This window comes from Sinohyriopsis cumingii, chromosome 8, assembly GCF_028554795.1.
Source record: "Sinohyriopsis cumingii isolate HCF-2022 chromosome 8, ASM2855479v2, whole genome shotgun sequence".
Lineage (NCBI taxonomy): Eukaryota > Metazoa > Mollusca > Bivalvia > Unionida > Unionidae > Sinohyriopsis > Sinohyriopsis cumingii.
Genome location: NC_142968.1, coordinates 95,336,730 through 95,344,851, shown reverse-complemented (window position 1 = coordinate 95,344,851; position 8,122 = coordinate 95,336,730). Strand labels below are relative to the sequence as shown.

Sequence of the window (8,122 nt, the reverse complement as noted above, 5' to 3'; positions counted from 1 at the left end):
TACATGTATATGATTGGAATTAGAAATGACTTGAATGACTGTCTGTTTGGGATTCGGAGGTTCACGTAGCTTTAAAAAAAGATCAGATTTATCGCTACGATCTCTAGCAAGATGGCAGTTTATAGTGATTGGGCATCATGCCTCAGACATGTAGCATCATGTTTAGTCACATTATCCTGACACCATGCTCATCAGTCCCAACACTTATCTCTTAATGCTGAGCGCCTAGCGAGACAGCCTCAAGTACCATTTTTATAAGTCGACCAGGATTCGAACCCGCAACCTCCCCCATCCAAGGCGGACGCTCTAACCACTTAGGCCACCGGAGCGGTGACTTGAATGAAGATAGCAGATAATTAAATAGCATATACAGCTAGTTTTATGTCACTGCACGTTACAAGGTATGAAATACAGTGAATTTAGGTGGCGTACAGTATTACAATATTGATGTCTATATTCATTTATGTTCTTCACCAGTGTGTTATGCTATCAATACCTTGGAAAGAAAGACAGGAAAAGCTAAAGAGTATGGAAAAGATAGAGGTGATCTAACTCATTGTATTGTAGTGTAAAACTAAAGTATAAAGAGAGATGGATATGTACATGCTTTCTTGTATGAACATGATTTGTATGTCCCACATATTTTATCAGTTTTTCTCCAGATAAAAGTTTTAAAACGTGCGATCTTGTGATGACAGTCCCTGTTATTTATTTAGTGTGACCTTGCCATCTGTCAGTTATGCAGGCTACCGTGTGCCGTGTGCTTTTGTTCCGATATTATATTATGCATCACTACCTTTTACAAGTTTATAGAATAAGGCCTAAATTTAGTTACACACAGATGCATACTGAGCGATTACAATTAGCCAGTCACAAAGTCACGTGCACGTGGGTTGATATAAATTTGTAGAAAATCTCGTATAAGTAAGAGTTGTGAGAAAGGTTACATTTTGCGCCTATCAGAAACCGTAAGTACGTTTATAAAATTATATTCATATTCGTGGTATTATCTGTCGATATTGCTTTGATATAAGCTGAAAGTTTTGTGAACCGTTCGCTCTGTAAGTGGCTTCCTCTGCAGATGTGCCATAAATTTTGGTTTTTATGAGGTCATTGGATGTCTGTACAAAAGTGTTGACGAAAATAGTTTACTTCAATCGAAACCGTTAATAATATTTTGTAACTGCAAAGAAGGTGATGTGATGTGATTTGGATTTTTAACGTAACTTTAACAATTTTTCAGTCATATCCCTACGATGTCTGCAATGTCGCAGTTTATAGTGATGTCTAGCACTGGGGTATCATGCCACAGACATGTAGCATGATGTCCCACCCAGTCACATTATCCTGACTCCAGACCGACCAGTCCTAACACTAACTTCTTAATGCTGAACGCCAAGCGAGGCAGCTGTTAGTACCATTTTTATAAGTCTTTGGTATGACTCGGCCGGGGATCGAACCCACGACCTCTCGCATCTGAGGCGGACGCTCTAACCACTAGGCCACCGGAGCGGTTCTGCAAAGAAGGTCCTAATAAGAGCCTGACTATTTAATATACATAACACGTTTGCGGCACAAGAGATACACGAACACTAAATCCTCGGTATTATTAATGCAATAGCAATTCCGATAAAGGGAGATTCATAAAATGCCGCTTTCCTTTCGTCTTATTGCCTATATATAGTTTCATTCATTCACAAAAGTTTTTGTACCGTTTTGTGAAAAATTAAAAATAAAATTTTCTTCTTCAAGGAAATATTCCAGGCGGAATGCATAGAGCCATAGAGAGATTAAAATGACTGAATTTAGTATGGACCTTAGGAGACCTGACGGTACAAAAAATACACAATTTAAGAACTTCCAACATGATAAATTATATCAGATCACATTATTTATCGGTGGATATGCTTTACGGTTTTCGTCGAATTCATTTAAATGTGAAACAGAACGAGCCTCTAACAGAAAGCTTTCGCTTTTGACAACATTCATTTGTAGTCAGCGTAAAGATTATAGGTAATATCTAGGTCGTTCTTATATATAAAGAGGAACACTCTGCGTCCGATTTCATTCTAGATCTCCGCCTGTGCAGTGAACCAAGGAATAGCTAAGCGAAAATGATGTCTCATCGCATGCTCAGATGCATTTACCTCATATTAGTGTTGATCGCATCTGCATTGAGCAGACCAAAATCTGGTGAGTCACATTTATAGTATATCTCTTTCTTTCTCTAGCCTCTCTTATGTTTATATATATATATCAGTGGAGAACTCGACCCATGGAGACCTCACACCATGGTGGTTGGAGAGGTGGAGAAGCCGTCCCAAAGATCCTATATACTATTGACTTATGGTCAATCCGTACCCATGACATTTTGTACCAGTAGAAATTGGTCATATCTTACCCAAGGTGATGGTCGCTTCGCACCCGAGCTGATATGGCAAATTCGTATATATTATTGTACACTGTCAAATATACCGTATTGTCACATTTACTACTCCCTCTCTAGTTACGAATCTATCTTTTGTCTAATAAACTCCTCCTGCCATGAACATTACATGAGTAAAGCATATCCAGGCAAAAAATTGTCCAAGCACTGACAAACAGTTGTATTCTTTTCAGGTTATATATATATATATATATATATATATATATATATATATATATATATATATATATATATATATATATATAACACAAGAATTAACATTGAAAGTAAAAAATGCAAACGTTGACCAGATTTAAATAAATGAATAAAATACTTTCTTTTGCACTCGTTCAAAAATCAATACACATCACACATACCCATTATTCTTAGTTTTATTCTGTAATGACTAACATGGCTGAAACAATTACGAATGTTTGGTCATTCAAAGCAACTAGAAATTCTGCGATCTTTTAATAATGGTCTGAATTCAGATAAAACGGTGTTGTATAATTAAGTGTTGTCGTCTCCAATGACAATTATTGGTGTTAATTTCTACTTTTGTCGACTGGTACTCAAATTGTAGACCGCGGTACACTAACTGGACTGACAAGCCATTTTTCTGTAGACTGCCTTCCGCAAAAACATATTTGTGCAAATGTTTTGGACAATTTCACCAAACTTATAAAGCTAACAAGTTAGTAACATAATTGAAATTCTCATTTGAAATTACTGCAAAATGGCGAGTGAAGATTTATTTTCATTTCTTTGCATAATCTGTTTTATTTTGTTATCCTTTTAACTATTATGCACATAAATACTCTCGCAGAGAGAGAGAGAGAGAGAGAGAGAGAGAGAGACAGAGAGACAGAGAGAAGGTGGGTACATTTAATTTGGCACTGCATTATATATATATATATATATATATATATATATATATATATATATATATATATATATATATATATATATATTTACTTCTGTATTTTAAGGCTATATTGCTAACGTTTTAAATAACTGATTAACCTTATGCCAGCAATAAAACATATGTAATGCGCCTCTCAGGTAATACGGCAAACATCTGTCACCACGGCAATGCTTGAAATCGAATATGTAACAGTTGGAAATATGTAGAAATATATTTTCATATAATTTTGTAGTACTTAAATATGTGCAGTAAACGACTCTGGCATGACGTACCGTTGCGCAGAAATGTTTGTTTATATATATATATATATATATATATATATATATATATATATATATATATATATATATATATATATATATATATATATATATATATATATATATATATATATATATATATATGTATATATATATATATATATATATATATATATATATATATATATATATATATATATATATATATATATATATATATATATATATATATATATATATATATATACCACTCCTGTGACCTAGTTGTTGTTTTTGTAGGTTTAACGCCATTTTTCAGCACAAGATAGGCTAAACATGGCGACCAGTATTTCTGGTGGAGGAAGAACGCGGAAAACCGCCGGAAAGAACCACCGACCCACGAGAAGCTAATGGCAAGCTTTCTCACATAACCACATTAGCCGAATCCGAGACTCGAACTGACGCAGACAGAGGTGAGATGGCAGTGACCCGTAACGGTGAGCGCTTTAGACCTCTCGGCTCCTGTGACCTAGTGGTTAGAGCGTCCGCCTCAGAAGCGGGAGGTGATGGGTTCGAACCCTGGCTGAGTCATACCAAAGAATTACAAAAATTGAACTAACAGCTGCCCAGCTGCCTCGCTAGGCGCTCAGCATTAAGAGGTTAGTGTTAATAATGGTCGGCCTGGTGTCAGGATAATGTGTTTACGGCATAGGGCGACTTCTCCAGTCACCCTGAGGCGAGTTCTCCATGTGGCGATTTCTCCATGGGGCGATTTTTCTCAAGGCGAGTTCTCCATACATGCATATATATATATATATATATATATATATATATATATATATATATATATATATATATATATATATATATATATATATATATATATATATATGGTACATGGAGAACTTGAATTAAGATGCAGTATATATATATATATATATATATATATATATATATATATATATATATATATATATATATATATATATATATATGTGTGTGTGTGTGTGTGTGTGTGTGTAGTACTAAGTATTGTTTCATATTCATGTATTGCATATTTAATAGAAATCCAATTGGTTTGAGCATATATCTGAGTGTTAAATTCCGAGACAAAAGTAAGGAACTGAGGTGCACGTGAATGCTGAACTTGATTTGTACATCCTAGACGACACAGTGAGATATAAGGCATTAATTTATGATACTGGCCTGGTCAAGTGTGACCAATATACTCCAATATTGCTTGTATCCTAATATACACCACCCACAGCAATGTAGTGTCTTCTGACGGTTGGAACGCAATAAAAAAGGAGTTTATTACACTGGATATGATCCATGAATTTCAAAACTTTCTATATTTTGCTTTGGTGCAGATTAGTGATACACTTTCTTTATTGAGAGACTACAATGTCAGAATGTATGGGGGATCCTTCTTTTAAAGATTCACACTTGGGGGAAATTGGGCCAAAATGGTGATTTAAGGCTAATTTGTTTACAATTTAAAGTAAGATTCAATATAATCTGTCTTGAAACACGAAATAATGATTCAATGTTTTTTAATTTGGCCGAATATTACTGGATTTTCCGAGTGAAATAAAACTAATAACTCTCTAAAGTAAGCAATTTCAATAATTTCACTGCCATTTCGATAACAAGCTAACCGTGAAAATCAAGTTATTCGTAGATGCGTACATGGCCATGTGGTAAAATAGCTGCCTCGTATTAAAGCCGATCGCCAATTTGTTTCCTTAGTGTGCTATTTAATTCGGAAGGAAAATTATGTAACTGTTCAAATGTCATGTGCGAATAATCGCAAAACACAGCAGAATATAACGGTAAACCGCGGACATCGCGCGTGATTCAGTACTTCTATATCAGTCTGTTGTACAGACTACACGGAGTGCATCTTTCTAGCTATCCGATTGAGCATCAAAATTTCTAAGAGTTAATAACGGATATGTTTCATCACGTGGTGAAAAACTTAGGTATTTAATATATATATATATATATATATATATATATATATATATATATATATATATATATATATATATATATATATATTTACATTTAAACATTTACCCGATATACTATAATCAAAACTAATAGATTCGAAAAAAATCGCTGAGCTGAAATTTGAACGGGCTATTGATAAAGTAACGGGATGTCATTATCTAATTGACTATATCTCTATCAGATAATAAGATCTAATAGATACATACATGGATATATACATGAGACAGGTGTCTATTGTTTTCTTTCAGCAAATACTTGCCCAGACGGATCCACTATGGTACAATGTTTTGTCAATCCATGTGACACGACAAATTGTCCTGCATACCCGGACGCTACCTGTGTGTAAGTAACTTAAGATTTTCTTAGGTAATGATGGGCCTTACAATATATATTGAATTTCAAAAAAGGACACCTTGTTGTATTTTTAATAGATTGCCAAAAGAATATAAAAATGTTATTTTATATGGGCAATGTATTATTGGGAACCCTTAATCTAAATTACCCCTTTTCAAATATCCCGAATTTGTATTTATGCGCAGCGATTGTGTAAAACAATGCCTAATCAATATCTAAATGAATGCCTGGACATTGTCTAATGAATTCCTAGTCATTGTTTGAAAGAATGTCTAGTCAGTGTCTAAAAGAATGCTTAGTCATTGTTTAAATGAATACCTATTCATTGTCTAAAAGAATGCATAATCATTGTCTAAATGAATGCCTAGCCATCGTCCAAAGAATGCCTAGTCATTGTCTAAAAGAATGTCTAGTCATTGTCTAAAAGAATGTCTAGTCATTGTCTAAAAAAATACATAGTCATTGTCTAAATGAATGCCTAGTCACTGACCAAAAGAATGTATCGTCATTGTCTTAATGAATTCCTAGACATTGTCTAAATGAATGCCTAGTCATTGTCTAAGCGAATTTCTAATCATTGTCCAAAAGAATGCCTAGTCATTGTTTAAATGAATACCTGGTCATTGTCTAAATGAATGCCTAGTCATTGTCTAAGCGAATGCCTAATCATTGTCCAAAAGAATGCCTAGTCATTGTTTAAATGAATGCCTGGTCATTGTCTAAATGAATGCCTAGTCATTGTTTAAAAGAATGCCTAGTCATTGTCTAAAAGAATGCCTATTCGCTGTCTAAATGAATGCCTAGTCATTGTCTAAATGAATGCCTCTCATCATACATGAGAATCCTACATAATATATCACTTTTTTGACAACATCTTGTATCTTTGTTTCTTGATTTCTGATCTGCTATAATTTGTGTGTGCATTAAACGTTTTGTTGTTTTACGACTCATATTTTAATCATGACTAGCAAACGGTATGTCTTACAAAATTACAGTGGTATCTCTTTAGTGAAACGGTGGACTTCTTGGCAATGACACACCCTACACTTTTATATGTATCATTGTCGGAATGACATAACACAATAACAGTCCAATGTCCTGTTCAGTTAGCTAAATAAGGATGAGCCGTGAAGCCGTTACACTAGATATTTTGTTTCTTCCTTTGTCCAGCAAACAATCTTATACATACTGTGTTGTTACTTAATATGCATTCCACACATTGCTCTTTGCATAATTTGAAAGAAACGAAAATAAAACTTTAACAAAGTACCAAATATGAAACAGATTCTTTACAAAGTGTGTGTTATAAATTTCCAAAGTTTTCTCGTAGGACCTATGTTAGAAACTATTGCAGAAAACTAGGTAAATGCTTCCAACACTATTGCACATACACTAAAAATTATCATTTTTGAAGTAGATAACGGAGGTTTTCATCGCTGAACCTAATGTAAACAATACGAGTAGTTGTGTTACGTTTCGTGTGACTATGTCCTTAAAAAGCTACTCCATGGCCTGTACAATTATTTAAGAATGAAACAAGAGATCATAGTAGACTATATATATATATATATATATATATATATATATATATATATATATATATATATATATATATATATATATATATATATATATATATATATATATATCTTTCAGCTAGATGTTCACAATTTATAATGTATCAAGTGAAAACTGTTGAACACGACCAGTCGGGTATTTGATTCTAAATTTGAAAGAAATACGTATCCTTTCGTTGCCAATAATTAGAGAAAAGTATGCTACATTCTTGTTGCTTTTTTTTTCAGAGCCAACTATTGCGCCGGCTGCAATGCAGATTATTTTGTCCATGGAAAGAAGGTCGATTGCAACGATAACTTTGACAGCAAGTGAAAATTTTGTTTAATGATAAGACAAATACATTTCTTGAAAACACGACATACCATTAAAAGTTTCACGTTATTATTCTTTTTGTTGTTGTTGTTCTTAAGTTTTCTGTAAACCTACATTTTGAAGTAATGGTTTGCAATTAAAGCTTCGCTTAATTGTCTTCACATGTCTAGGTTCCCATCCAATGGAATTGAACATGAGCCTGTTTAGACTCAATAAGAAATGACGTTAGGGGGCCCCGAGTGGCCGAGTGGTCTAAAGCGCTCTCCCTTACGGATC

General features: G+C 33.9%; 1 long non-coding RNA gene across 2 annotated transcripts; it reads left to right on the top strand.

Annotated features, from left to right (window-relative positions):
- Positions 1 to 812: 812 nt before the first annotated feature.
- On the top strand, positions 813 to 7,918 carry LOC149794173 (uncharacterized). 2 transcript variants are annotated; one of them, XR_016422611.1, is made up of 4 exons: positions 813 to 968; positions 2,074 to 2,193; positions 5,851 to 5,944; positions 7,762 to 7,918. It is a non-coding gene; the product is annotated as an uncharacterized LOC149794173 (long non-coding RNA). The 2 variants fall into 2 exon arrangements; XR_016422612.1 differs by having other exon boundaries at positions 881 to 972.
- Positions 7,919 to 8,122: the final 204 nt, after the last annotated feature.